Below are 15247 nucleotides of genomic sequence, written 5' to 3'. Positions count from 1 at the left end.
GGTGGCTCAACCCTCGCCCGATGATCGATCGCCTTAATAGAATAATCTAGAAACCGTTCAAGCTCCCAGCCCATCGAACAGGGCGCAAGCTTTTGTAAACAGTGGGCTTCCTTCGTCGATGACACACGACACGACCAAGAGCAACGTGGTGTCCACGTTGCTTTACCACGCAACCGTTATCCAACACCCTGTATCCAACCGTATGACCTAGCACAATACCAGCACGGTATACACACAACCTGGCCAATCTAAACTACTCCTCCTACGCAAACGGCTATGCTACATTGTGGTACGATCTTTGGCGATCCAGGCACGCTACGTTCCATTACCACGCGGTTTTTATACCCTCTGATAATAACCAACATGACGTGTTACGATGTACACGTGACTGGTCGAGAATGGATTGTGCAATGTTTAAGGATCGAATTAACTGTAATGTACTGAAATTACAGTTGATATTTTGTTGTAATAGGATCGATTCTATTTTTTTTTCGCGGGTTAAATTAGTATTATGTAATATGAGGTGTTAATTGTGAGCGATAGGGTGTTTTAATTTTCGTATTGATTTATTCAGAAATGCGATTGGCTTACGAGCATAAAGGGATAACGAAGAAGAGACGAGAAAATGATTCAATAGTGGAAATAGAATCGAAGAAAAGAATTTACGTATTAATGTTTTAAAATTCTTATTTGCTAGGGGAAACTAGAAATCCCAATTTTCCTTTAATTCTAATTCCTTCTGGATCCGTTTTAAACGAAACGGTGCAGCTTCGCGAATACAACTTTTCCTTAGCTGTTTCGCAGAAAGGAAACTTTCTTTTTCTTGAAACAACAGAGGCAGAGACCTATTTTCTTGACATGAGGAATAACCGCAGCTTTCTAAGTTCAGACGCATGTAGCGCGGCACGTCCAACATTTTGTTTTCCCGGCTTAAGGTAGGAGGATTTCTTTTCTGATTATCCAGGACACATACTATTTTATTTTGTTAGCGAACGAGATTTAAGGTAATAAATAAAGGGTAAGTGTCCCGAATACGGAATCGAGAATTTAAAAAGTCTTTGTCTTTCAACAATTCTTAAACTATTATGTTTGCCTAACGATCATTAAACATCTATTATCGGATAATACAAAATATATAAATTTATTATAAAACAAGATATAAAAAGATAAGACTCACTTAATAGATCCTTAATATTTCAAATCTTCATAATTGCCAAACTATCTTCGTGTCTTCCGCGTGCATCCTCTGTTATCCAGAAACATTGAAAGTTCAGCTTGGTTAATCGGTTCAATGGAAAGGACAAGCTCAAGTTTTAAACTGGCGAAGAAGCTCCTCTCCATCGGGGGGTGAAAATTAATCGACGCCACGGTGGTTTCGCGCAAGCTAATCGACCCGTGACCCGAATTTCATTAATGCGCCAAGATTTCCAGCAGAGTTGTCCTCCATGCCGGAAAACGTTCGTCGACCATGTTCGTTCCTACGTTCCTCGAGAACGTTGTCTAAGCAGTGGGCCAACTTTCGTGAAATTAACTTCGCTCAATTAAGTCCTCGAATCGAACTTCCTCGGCTCTCTCGCGAGGGGGACAGGGTGAAAAGAAGGAAAAGAAGGATAATGAATACCTTTCTCCTCCTCCTTCTTACGTTGACTTCTTTCCCTCTTTCGTTTTTCCTCCCCTTTGAACGCCTATTTTTCCCCGGGAACGCGCGCGTTTAATCCACTCGGCGATCGAATAAATTTTCTAAGTAATTGATCGTCTATCGCTTCTCTAGCTGGAAAATCGTTACCCTTGTAAATGGGTGGGTGGAAGAAGAACGAAGAAGGAAGAAAACGATGATTTATAATTGTTGTTGAAAAATCGAAAGACTGTCTTTGAAGAAACAAAGAAGAAGAAGAAGAAGAAGTCTCAAACCCTCTAATCCTAAACCCTCTACCTCGATCGATTCAATCTCAATAATTATTTCTAAAAAGTTAAAAGTCGCTTTCTAACCGCGTTGAGAGAGACAAAACTCCATTTTCTTCCTCCTCGAGTGAAATTGGCATCGTAACAAAACTGGCGTGATCAACGGGCGGACAAAGGTCAACATCGTTGCGGCCAGTTACGCGTTACCGACCAAACCATGGCTAATAGCGAAATCTCTGCGGAGTGATGGGGGCCAATTGGTGGAATTCGGGGTAGCAGAGAAGCAGACGCGTCAAGGGGGTGCACCGTGGCTTCTGCCTCTTTCCACAGCGCTCGTTGCAACCGCTGTGGTAAACCGCCGTGTGCACGCATGTGCGAGCCCATATCTGATCGGGTGCTTTGCGCGATCATCTCTCTCGTCGTTGAAACGCACGTCAGTGGCTGACCATGTAGCACACAGGCCAGGTTTTGCGGCGAGTTAGAGCACATGTATATGTATATATACATCTCCTCCATAACCATAGGGTTATAACTGTGAAATAATACGTGATTTATACGATAGTCATCGTGATTTATTGGCCCTGCTGCGCTCATTTGGCCAAAGCAAAGTCGTATCGTGAGCACGGTTTCATCAGATTTTTATAATATTTTTTTCATTATTCCTGATTTTGTTGAACGATCTTGCTCGATTTAGGGGGTTGCGTTGCAGTGTTTGTTAATTGAAGAGAGGAAGAGGAAATTGAATTGAAAAAGAAAGAAAAGTAATTAAACTTAACCCCATTCCTTATAATATTCAAGTATCATTCCGTGCCGTGGATTTCGTCGCAATTAATCCCCTTTACATTCGCGGCTTCGTATCTTGCGAATGTATCAACGGATGAACGGCGACTAAACGGTAACTCATCACTCCGTACACAATGTCTAGCGTTAAATAACCTTTGACAGTTCCCTAGTCGGTTGACCGTATCGCGCAAACCGATAAACAGTTCGATGATAATACCGATTAACCGAATAATTATTCGGTTAAGCGTGCATCAGAATTCAACGATGCTCGGGAGAAGAGTTAGTTGCAGTGTACGTGGTTAGAATTAATCGATCGTTCGCGAACGATATTCTCCTAGCTGTGCAAATTACGTGTACAAACACACCATTCCATATACATTGTTCCTTCAAGTCGTTTGAAGAAATGGAATTCGTCGTTAAATAAATCCAAAATTCTTCTATTTATCTTCTTAAATATTTCAATTCGAGAAGAGATTCTATCTCCTAAAATAAAATTTCGAAAATGAATCGGCAGAAAGGAAAATAATAACAAAGTTCCATTAACTTGGAGAAGGGACATTATTTCACCTTTAATACCACGCATACCACCACTCCATCCCTAACTTTAATCCAACGCCGCATCCATCTCGAGAGCCGTGAGAATTTAAAATTTAAAATCATTTCAAATCCCAGAAGCGTTTTCATTCATTCCTTCTCTCTCTCTCTCTCTCTTTTTTCTCTCTTTTCCTTCCATTTTACTTTAACAACGTTTCGTAACACCTAATGCGTACGCTAATTCGAAAAAAAATTCGCGAAAAGGGGTGGAGGATTCGAGTCACGCGAGAAATCGATGCAGAGAACCTTAAGAGTCAGGCCTCCTCCCGTCGCAGGAGGGCACGTTTTGCCGTGGACAGAGGGGAGAATCCCTTTAGGGGCGACCTAATTTGTCAAGATCATTCGTATTCGGTGTAGAGTGTAGGTTGGCGAGTGTCCCAACTCGTGATAGCGGGGATGAGGGAAGGGAGGAAAGAGTGGAGAATCAACCCTCACCAGGGTTACATGGATGAAAAGGAAGCACGTTGGTTAGGAAGGTCTTCTCTCGTGTAACTCTTTCTCTCTCTCTCTCTGGCGATGCTGGCTGGCATCCTCTTGGCTACTTTGTATGCCAGAAAGAAAATCCCTTCTTGCGACACTGACGTGTTCATTTCTCGACAGTCTGTTTGGCCAATTGCACTCGACTCCCTTTTTATACCTTCTCTTCGACGCGAGATCTCTTCCAGGGATCTTTGGAAACTGCTGAGATCTCGAGTTATAATGGATTTTCCCAGTGATCTTTCTTTGGAGATTTGAATTTCCTTGCTTTTATTTGATTTATCTGACGAAAGCAACGAAAAGGATTGTTGAATATCTTGCAAAAAGGATATGGTTTCAAAAAAATATTTGCGCATTGCATTTATTATTAATTGGGTATTTGTTTAATATTTATCTGATAATAAAATTAATAAAATGAGCAATGTGCAAATATCGATCTATTTCTTGCTTCGAATTTAAAATTTAACCTAATATATGCTTTATTAGTCAAACGATATATTGAATGAGATGCTTTTAGTCTCCACCCCTTAAACCCCAAGAAACCAACAATTTGATTTCATATTTCATATATTGATTCATCAAGTACGATTTAAAAATGCAACAAAATATTACGAAATAAATAATAAATAACTTAAATTAAAACACCTATAAGCACTTCGAGAGATAGAAACTTGACTAGAGAAGAAGAAGTTGGAGAACGAGATCACGAATGTTCAATTACTCGGAAGATTTCGCGCGAAGAAGTCATTTCTGATAAATTGCCAGCTAATTAATCGTTCTCATAATTACTTATAATCCCTCTAATTAGCGTTTAATGCTTTCCGATAAGCGTGCCCCACCCATCCTCCCTAATTAGTCCCCAGGAGAGGTGCAACGGGACAAGCATTCCGTTCCTTATCTCCGCGAGATACTTTCGCATCTCTTAACTTGTTCTTAGGTTAATTGGTACCTGGCCGTTCCGCTGGCCAATTATAATTTATCCACACGCAGCCACGATAACGTTATCGATATTCTAGGGCAGGGGGATACCTCTCCACTACGTTCGCGTGAGAAATGGATAAAGCCGAATATTTATAGGTCGAGTTCCCGCCACGTTGCGGGGAACGTATATATCAGATGCGTGGACGGTACCTTATGCCGGGTTCTCACGTTATCGCGTGGCGTACAATCGAGTCGTCTTCCCGCGGTTTAATACAGTTTTCGTTAAAATGCTTTGCACAACGGGCGCATTGAATAATTTATCACTCGTCACACGCGGGTTTTATTATCCGGATGGAATTGTTACATACATTTTCTTCTCGTTTCGGAATGATATTTCTTCGCTATATTCAAATAATATATTTCTCTTTTGTTTGTTTGTTGTTATTTTATCGTACGCAAATTTCAATCACGATTCTTAGATTCTTAGAGTTTGAAGTTTAATTTGGGTAATTTTGGACAAACGAGGAATTAAACTCTGGCTCAATTTCCGAGCTACTTTTCCAATTTTCTATCCACTTTAATTCTAATCGAGTTTAATATGTCTAACTTTATTATAGACCGGTGAGTTCCACTGTTAAATGAAATAATCCGTATGTACAGAAGTTGAGCCGATGTGCACGCGTCCCTACACACATGATTGCGTTTTATAGCTGCGCACACAGTGTTGCGAACACCGGAAGAGACACACACTGTTCCAAATAATAGCCGACGTGTGCTGTAAAATGGATGCGAATTTCGTTGATCGAATAAATCTCGCCAGCAATATCCGTTCATCGGCCCAACGTGTGATCCTATCTTTCTGTCTCCTGAATTATACGAACTAATAAAACTATAAATCAATGTTAATGCATCAAATATCGATATTCAAAATAAAATTTACGTAAATGATAGATTATATAGAAAAAAAAAAAAAAAAAAAAAAAAGAAAATTTATGTGAAAAATGTGAAAATCTGGATTAATCTTATTTCAAACTTTTATAAATAAATTCCATATATTCTCTTCTTCGCACAATTTTAGGAAAAAGTTTAACAGTTCTATTTATTATTCCCTAATTTTATATATGGATATGCAATAATTCCTTTGCCACGGAAGTCACGTGTGAATCAAAGCAACTGCGGGGAACATAATTATAATTAAGTAAACGTGCACAACCGTGGACTAACGAACGAGGAGTAAGGACAAACCGTGCACAATGCGGAGCCCGTACTTGTTTGTAAGTTCAAGTGAACGTGCCTTCTGCACGGTTAGTTAGAAAAGTATGCAGGCAATTAGAATTATGCATATGTCTGCGCACCTGTTTGTCTTCAACCCCTTTCCTCCTCGACCGTGTTTGCACCCCCGACTACCAACGCAGAAAATTTTTATACACCTCAGTCCATTTCTTTCAAGGATCCTCTATCCATTCTCCCCCCCCCCCCCCTCCCCCTTCTCATTCTGCTTAATCTTCTTTCCTTGTGTGAATTCTTCTTCGTTAAACGTTTATCGTTTCCTTGTACGTGTTACTTTTAAACTTGTATCGAGAACATAATATTTTCATATTTCTTTAAATTGTCAACAAACTATATTTTTAAAGTGAATTTCTTTCTTTTCATTTTTCTACAAACAAAAATATTATACAGTTTATTAATTATACAATAGCAATATAATTATAAGAAAAAGTATATGCAGAAATATATATTTTTGGAAATATTCTCTTCTGTTATACACAAGTAATCGAAAGGAGGATAGCAATTCCTCCAATGGGCAATTCCTCGTTCTAAATCAGAAAATTCGTCAAACGAATTTCGCGATAGATCAGTCACGTTCGAAGGAAAGGAAAACTTTACCGTAATTCAATTTACCACCAGGGAATTTCTGTCCTGTCCTGGTCCTTCCAAAAGGGGTGTCCCTTCGCCACCTCTTTTTCTCGCCCTTTAGTCTTCTTCTCCTGTGCCAGTGCTACGTGATTGCGCCATAAAGCTCGACTCGAAAGGGGTAAAAGAATTTACGAAGGAGTTTTCACAGGCGTGACATCACGTTCACGAGGCGCACCCCCACTCGACAGACAGGGACCTTAAAAACATTGCGATCCTTTGGAAGTGCCCTAGACACCTTCGAGGCTTCGTAGTTAACTTGCTTGCGTCTATTCGATTTCTCTCTCGAGAGAGAATGAATGGAATTATAAGTCGAATTGACTGGTTTCGAAATGCACGAGTTCGTCTCGTTAAAAGTAGTAGTGGTTTTAAATAGAAACGTGATTATGTATGTTTAATTATTTTTTTTATGATATTTATGTAGAGTAGAATGGGTGAGTTGATGGAACGATGAATGTATCGCGTGATCTGTCATATTGTTAGTTTTTAGAGAAGAGGATATAAAAATATAAAAAATTGTCAGCCTCATATTATCTTCCTATATATATATATATGGTTTTTGGTATTGAATAATATTTTTGATATCTTTTAAAAAATATCGGTTTTCGTAACATTATGGTAGTTTTTTTTTTTTTTTTTTTTTTACGAAATGTGATTTATGTGGATTTATTTCATATATTTTTAAAAAGAGTATATTTTTGGATTTGACAAGTTGGCGTGTTTAAATACTCTCTGACGTATTGTAAAATAATATATAATAAAAAATAGCCTTTCGTGTGATAAAATTTAATTATTATGCATCATACGATTCAATGTATTGGTTGAGATTCATGAAGATTTAATTTTAATCAATAACGTTGACTTTTTTTTGTATATTCTTCTAAATTTTAGAATCTAATATATAATATCCCTTACTTCGTTCATATTACGTTGCTTCCCTCCTAAAAAATTAAAAATCCTTTCTACATTCAAATTGTAATGCAAAATTTGTTCAAATCTTCAAGTCTACCATGCCAAAATTCATTTGGCATCATTCACCGACAGTAATTATTATTTAACGAAAAACAAAGTAAGAAATGATCCAACTTCGTTCATATCACGTTCCTTCCCTCCTAAAAAATTAAAAATCCAACATTGAAATTGTAATGCAAAATTTGTTCAAATAAATCTCCAAGTCTACCATGCCAAAATTCATCGACAGTAACTGTTATTTACCGAACGAAAAACAAAGGAAGAAATGATCCATACCTCGCCAGTTTGAAAAATCGAGCCGATTTTTAAAGAGCTCTGGGACGTTGCTCGCAGCAAACACGTAACGTCTGCGTTGCAGAGAGGAAGTCGCAATTGTCTCCGTAATCCATACCAACCACGCGGAACTTCGTCCTACAAATCTGTTTGTCTCGCTCGCTCCACCTGCATCTCCCGTTCCTCTCCCATCGATCCTTCTCTTTTCCACTCCGCTCTCTCCAACTCTCTTCTTTCTCTCCATCTCCTAACCACCACCATCTCTGCAACGAGCCTCGTGAGCCGTGTCGCCCGTTGCCAGAGGCTGCGCCAGCTAATTTCGGCAATCAGCACCATTGTGCGGTGCTCGATGTCACTTAAATCTAAGCGATCCCCCCCCTCTCTCTCTCTCTCTCTTCGTCTCTTTTGCATTGTCATCCACCCAACCCACCCACTTTACCCGCTCATCCTCGCGGTTCGTTCGTTTCACGACCGGTTGCATTCTCTCTCATCGATTCCCAATTATGCGCAACTGCCTGTAGCTGCTGTTGGTGATGGTGGTGGTGGGCAGAGCATACGTGGGGAATTGTGAGATATGATCGGACATGAAACGGTGTGTGTTTGCAGATCTGTTTCCGGGAATCTGCTTGCCGATGATGAGATCGTGTTTACGCGCGATTCGTTCGCCTCGGTTTTTAGATTTCTCGCCTCGTGGTTATTTTTGGGCAAATTGTTGGTATATATATATATATATATGGTTGTGATACGGGAATCGCGTGAACTCGTTAGTGACGCCATCTAGCTGACGACTCCCGCCTGAAACATTATTAGAGTAGAGGTTAGAAAATGCAGTGAAAGACAAACAATTGCTGTTAATTTTTTTAAATTAGGAGAATTGTCAGGATATTAATAATAAATTTATTAGAACAATATTCTTTTTTCAAAGAATGATGCAATAAAAGTTATTAAAATCGTCCATTGTTAATACGTATTATCATCAGAGGATGGAGAAAATTTAATATTATAATTGAAGTTAATAAGGTCACTTCGATGATTCATTGTTCAAAACATAATAATAATAATCGGAAATAATTGTAAAACGGCCATGAGATTATATGAAAAGCGAATAAACGTTATTCTTATTGGAGTAATTACTTTAAAGTAATTTTATTCGAAAATTTTTAATTACTTACTTTTTTATCAGGTAATTAACGCCCAACTCTTGCTACACGAAGCTTATGAAAAGCGAAAGATTATTCACGATAGAAATTGCGATACTTGTTTCCTTTTTTTCTTTTCTTTTTTAACTTCCACTTGACTTGACAGCAGTCAAAATTAAAGATAGAATCCAATAATTTGTTTCCACGGTTCGTTTAATTAACGAGCCGCCCCTAAAAAATCGACGCGATTTACAAAAGCCAACTACCCAATCCCGAATCCGGGCAACGTAATTGTCACGGTAGGTTAACCTTTACCCCGATTACGTTTCAGCCGAGGCGACAATCCGTATGCACAAACCGCCCCTACTTTATAATACGCTTAATCGGTTGCAATTTTAATCGTACAATGCGGTTAACCACGTACGCGTGGTTATCGCCCGGGGCAGACGCAACGCGTCAAAATATGCGAAATAATCATTGTGCCTATAACCTAAACATTTTATCTGGTTTAACGAGACCGTGCCCGGCCCAGGCTGGCATTTAATGATAAGATAAACAGCAGAAAATTAGCATTCCGAATATTCCGCCGAATATTATGAATATCTGATAATGTAAAGCTAAATATTTGTATGCGTTCCAGTATATGGGTATATACTTTTAGAAACGTTTGCATTGTACAATGATCTTTCAATCTAATGGATGTAAATGGGTTAAGCGTATTGCGAACGTTTTATTTTAGTAAATTATTAGTTATAGATTATTCGAGTTTGATTAGTTTATTTTGATTAAAAGTGAAATTGAAACGTCTTATATCTTTTTTTTTCTCTTTCATTCAAAATGTCTTTTACGTAATACCAAGAATAAAATAATAATAATAATACAAATAACGAGATGAAATGGTCAAAAGAATCGAAAAGAAGCAACTATAGAAAGAAGATTACAAGATTCGTTGTTCATTTAATAATAAACGAAGGAGCAGGATAGGATTTAGTATATAAAAGTTGTGCAACTTGTCGTTCTTTAAAGACTCGAGCAATATATAACGAATAATATAAAAAAAAAACAAATATTATAAAACAAAATTTGTAACGAAAAACAAAAGTTCAATCAAATAAAATTAACATTTAACATTCACTTTCTAATAATGAAATATTCAATGTAAATCAAAAAATTATACTAACTTTTTTTCGATTACTATATCCAATAGTCAATAATAATAAATCTGTCAAACTTCGTCGCTTAAAGTTTTCAAATGAAATTCGAAGTGGACTTTGGAAAACAAAAGGATTGTTGGAAAGAATATTCGAACCAAGTTTCTCATTCTTTTTACTTTTCCACTTCACTCGCATTTCGAGGAAGAAAGTGAACGATATGTTTGACATACGTACATCCTGGTGATTGTCCTCGACCAACTCTGCCAGTGGAACAGTCTCGCGTCGTTGCTAGCACGTGTGCCCCGATTCCCAGCTGTTGGCCAATGGAAAAAAAAGAAAACGAAAAAAAATCTGAAAAAAGAAAGAAAGAAAGAAAAAAAAAAGAGAACCAGACCCGATAAAAATATTCTCAAATCCTAGCCGGACGTTGGAGGGTTTATTCGCAGACTTTTCGTCTCGACGTGGACGCACACGAAGCCAAGGGTGAATACATTTCGAGACGATCCCAAGATGTCACACTAGGACATAAGTTAGAAGTGTTAGAGATATTTCCAAGTCGAAGAGAGGAAAATTGCTTTAATTTCGTGCGTTCTTTCGATCAAATGTTGCTTCGTTTATTCGTTTCTCTATGCTTTAATGCGTGCTTTGGAAATTAGAATGAATATGGAAAATTATTTCGGCCGTTTTATCATTTCTATTTTTCAATAAAAATTTGAAGAGAAATTTGAGCGAATATAAAGTGGAAGATATTATTGATTATGGATAAAAAATTAATTATTGGATAAAAGACTTTTGTGATGTTGGATATTAGATTTTAATATCAGAATAGAAAGAATGATATTTCTTTTAAAACTATGCGATATTGTACTTACATATTGTTCGATTAAAATGTAAAATCCTTTATTACATCTTCTTCCTTCTTATTTTTTGATTCCTCCAAGAGAAAATGTGTTGCGAGCCTTTCATTAGCAAGGAAGCCATAAATTCTTGATGTGCAAATTGGCTCAGGTGCAAGTACATTCGAGCCAGTATAGTGTAAAACTCGATACATAGCCAGGTACATACATATTTTCTCATCTTCTATGGTTATTTCTTGTTCATGTTCAAATTCTTCCCTTCTAAATTTTTGAACGATAAAAAATTCTGCGATACCTTGATATCTATCCAGGATGCACAATTTCCTTGTTATTTCAACAATTTTAATTTTTACAAATAGTAAAATTCAATTTTGTAATTTTTCAAACTGCAACAAAAATAAATTATTAATTATTAAAAATGTAATCCATAATTTCATTTTAATTAATAAATAAATATTTTTCAAAATATTTTAACTATTTTAAATTTATGTAAATAATTAAAATTCAAAGCAAATATTATAATTAATCATATCTTTTTTAGAAAAAGATATCGATGGAATATTTATTCGAGCGAAGATTAACATTTTCAAATGGAACAGATACAGAAACCAAATGTTTTTCATCACCTCGAATAATAAATAAATAGAGCTCGAAATAATCTCATCGTAAATTAATGATATGCAATCTGTAATGCATATTCGTATAATTATTTATTTATTTATGGATATTTGTTATTTATTTATGAATATTCGTTTATCTCTGGTCTCAAATGTAATCACACGCATCATTTATATAGGATTTATATAAATCTATCAATTTATAAAGAGATATGGTTAACTCTAAAAAAGGAAAATTCATCGAAGATTTCTCCCCAGTGTTTTGAAGGAAGGAACGTTTGACGGAATCGAATCTCACCTCATATGGTTGCAGCTTCGACTACGAGCAAGTAGAAACTAGTTAAAGTTTCAAACAACCCCCATGGAAAGCTCGATGGATCGCTATTAACAAGCTGGACCTGTGGGGACAAAGTTGTTCGCTTCAGCGTCTCCGAAACCTATGGCACGTTCCTGACATTCTGCTACCACAGAGACATTACTGTCTAACACTTATCTCTTTCCTCGTATTGCTTCTCCTTAACACCGTACAAATCTTTCTTTCCCTGAAATTTCAAATTTCTAATAAGTAATAATCTTAATAATATATATCTGATAAAATATAATACTTGAATAAAAAATATATGATATTAAGTTTTTTAAAATTCTGAACAGTTTTACAAAATTTTGATTGACGTTTTTCCATTGTTTAAATAATACAATAATTTTTATTTGCAAATGTAAATTTTAAAGATCTCTCGCAACGTTAATTTAATTCTTCTTTCAGATTTATGAAAAATTGTATATTTTTCATAAAGGATTTTCTCACAATTTATTCATATTTTTATGTTCGATTTATTCACTTTAAATTTTTTTTTTTACTTAAGAAAAAATTCTGAAAAAATTCTTCCAAAGAGATAATAAAGAATTATTTATTAATAATATTATTACCAGTGCAGAATAGAGATTCAGGGAAGATTATGATAAAAAGCTATCGTTTTTTGGATGAACCATTTGCTTCAAAGCGAGCTTACAAGTAACAGCTTTGCTTCTTTTATAGCTTTTTTTATTTGATCGATCCATCTTCCTGATCGAGTGCCTGGCTCTACTAATCTTTTCGTATCACCTGTTTCCGTTCGAAAAAAAAAAAAAAACGTATAGAAACTTCAATGGGATGAACTGGAAGGTAAACGAAGCAAGCTTGTCTTCAGACAGTACTGAATTTTAAAGAGATGAGATATCGATTAACAGATTAACACTTCCATTAAACTAAGTATACAATTTCTCGTGCCTTTCTTTAAACTTCTTGCTTCGAATATTTTCATAAATTTTTCAACAAAATTGGAAATACCGTCCTTCAAGAATTTAAGAAATTTATCAGAAAATTTTAAACGGAACAACAATTCTCTAACACTCTCAAATTAAACAAATTACTCTCGACGCCATTTTCTCAAACTTTTTTTATTGTTATTATTTATTTATTATTATTATTTTTTCTCAAACTTTACCACGATTACTTAAAATAAATACACGAATTTCAATCTCAATTTCAATCATCGAAAAATCTGTCGGATATTACTCGACCAAATACGCGTCTAATTTTTCAAAAGCGAACTTTTGCTCGTGTCAAAAGTTTCCCTCTTTTAGGTTGAACCTAAGCGTGGAAAACCGAGGGCTTTCTCACACTCTGTGCAACTATGAAGGGAGCATTTGCGCGTAAATCTGTCGAGGCGAGGAGGCAGCGTAGCGCGTCAACACTCGCTCCATCGTAGCCTTAAACTTGCCCTCTATTCATAGCCCGTGTCCCCACCCACGCGGCAATAATGCACGCGATGAATGCACATCCGCAGCCGGGTGCAGCAACGCATGCAAGCATCCCGAAGCCGCCACGCGTTTCTAACGCGTGCAACGTTGCGGATGATGTTACAACCGGCTCGATCATCGCTCGATTGACCCATTGACTCGTAAGCGCGTTCGCTTAAAAGGAAGGAGCGTGGCGGATCGTTGATCGTTTGCCCCCTGTGTTCGATGCGAAAATGTTTTTTTCTTTTTCCATCCTTTTTTTTTATTCGATATCTGTGTACCAAGTGTTGCCACGCGGCGTTGGAAATTTTTGGAATTTTTTTTTTTGACGGGGAATCGTGTAGGATGAATGATGGTCGTTTTTTTTTTTATGAATTTTATCCGTTTTCGAATTTTTTAAATTCTCGTATAGGTGTTTATGGGTTTTATTTATTCGAGAAATTTTACGGTTTAATGGGTTAATTTTTGGATAGATATCTCTCTATCTTTAGAAAAGTATGTGCAGGGTGTAAATAGGATTTAAGAGATATCAATGTTCGAGATGAGAATAAGAAGAAATGATGTTGGAAGGATGTTTAAGGTGTAGAAATTGTTGGAACAATATTTGCGGTAAGAAAATTTAAAGCAAAAGTCGCACTTAGGTAAAATGTAATTTTCAAGCTTGAACCACTAAGAGTTCTCACTGGTGCAAAAATATTAATTGTAAAATACTTTGCAGATGTGCATATTCATAGTCAGCAATTTCATCGTCGAAATACCTCCTGCGATGTATTCAAATTTTACTCAGCGGTTAACAGTTTTTGTTACTGCGTCTCTTTGCATAAGTTTTTGCAATTTTTCTTGATAGTTGCGGAGCATGAATAATAAAGATTTCACTTTTAATATTTTTAACTATTAATTATTATAGACACGTATTAATTTCTATTATATGTGTTTTGAAAATTCTTGTCGAATTGTGATATTGTAAAAATTTTGTAATTTTTAATTAGGAAGGTAAACGTACACTGGAAAGACTATGCATAAAAATTCGTGAAAAGATTCCAAGTAAAATTCGCAAAGGAAACAGGACAAAAATTTCCAATAAATAGATAAAAGTCGCCGAAACAAACGGTGCATACATTATTAAATTGTCTTTGAATTTTTCCAACAACTCAATAAGCATTTCGTTCCCAAAACAAAGGTGGACAGACAAGTGAAGTTGAAGTTCCTTCTAAAATAGACGTCGCGAGCAAAAAAGACAAGGAAGAAGCACGAACAAAATACAAAAAGAGAAAACAGGGAGAAAACATTACGAAACGTCCATAAACTGTTTCATCCTAAGAAAAACACTTGCATCGTTAACGAACAAACGCATCAGTTAATCGCATAAAATCCTTTCGTCAAGAATGAAGAATATATCTCTCGAAAAGAAGAACAAAAAAAAAAAAAAAAAAAAAAGAAAAAAATCTTTGACTCTCGTCCGAAAAATAAATCATATTTCCCTCGCCAAATAAACATTATCGCACGAAATCCTCTCGCCAACTCGTCGTCTCCCCACGTACATCAAATAAATCGTATATCCGGGGAAAAAAAAGAAAGTTCAACGCAAGAATTTGCTCGATAAAATAAATTACATTCGCAAATTACAAAGAAAGAGAAATAAAGAAATAATTAAATCTCGCCCGGCCACACGATAAATCCACCTCGCGAGACGTTAAATAATCCATTCCACGGTTTAAAAAATGTTATTATTGCCCGAGTTACGCTCCTTCCTATACCGCGTAATTAAATGGCGTAGCAAAGCGTTGGCGGCGGCTCGACGCCGACCCCCAACCCGTAGACGCCGCCGCCCGTTCATGTATACGAGAGTATTTAGCGGCGGCGCT

The 15247-nt window shown here is 36.5% G+C and overlaps 2 protein-coding genes across 8 annotated transcripts in view; one reads left to right on the top strand and one right to left on the bottom strand.

Moving 5' to 3' along the window:
• Window positions 1-15247, top strand: part of LOC122716319 (fasciclin-1) — a 305972-nt gene that overhangs the window by 88806 nt on the left and 201919 nt on the right. The gene's annotated exons all lie outside the window — the stretch shown is intronic.
• The window catches only part of LOC122716320 (origin recognition complex subunit 3), a 133641-nt gene that overhangs the window by 3341 nt on the left and 115053 nt on the right, over window positions 1-15247 (bottom strand). The window contains exons 13-17 of one of the 3 annotated variants that reach the window (XR_006347002.1): window positions 12531-12705; window positions 11902-12145; window positions 11002-11372; window positions 10364-10647; window positions 7840-8631 (exon numbers count right to left, since the gene is read on the bottom strand). The gene's annotated coding sequence lies outside the window, so the exon portion shown is untranslated. Of the gene's footprint in view, window positions 1-7638; window positions 7704-7839; window positions 8632-10363; window positions 10648-11001; window positions 11373-11901; window positions 12146-12530; window positions 12706-15247 lie in introns of those variants that run through there. The other 2 variants (XR_006347001.1, XR_006347000.1) reach the window with 2 other exon arrangements.

The sequence above is a fragment of the Apis laboriosa genome, unplaced genomic scaffold (assembly GCF_014066325.1).
Source record: "Apis laboriosa isolate Shangri-la unplaced genomic scaffold, ASM1406632v1 scaffold43_cov150, whole genome shotgun sequence".
In the NCBI taxonomy this organism is placed as follows: domain Eukaryota; kingdom Metazoa; phylum Arthropoda; class Insecta; order Hymenoptera; family Apidae; genus Apis; species Apis laboriosa.
The sequence above is the reverse complement of the archived record's forward strand: the minus strand, read 5'-3'. Positions and strand labels throughout refer to the sequence as shown.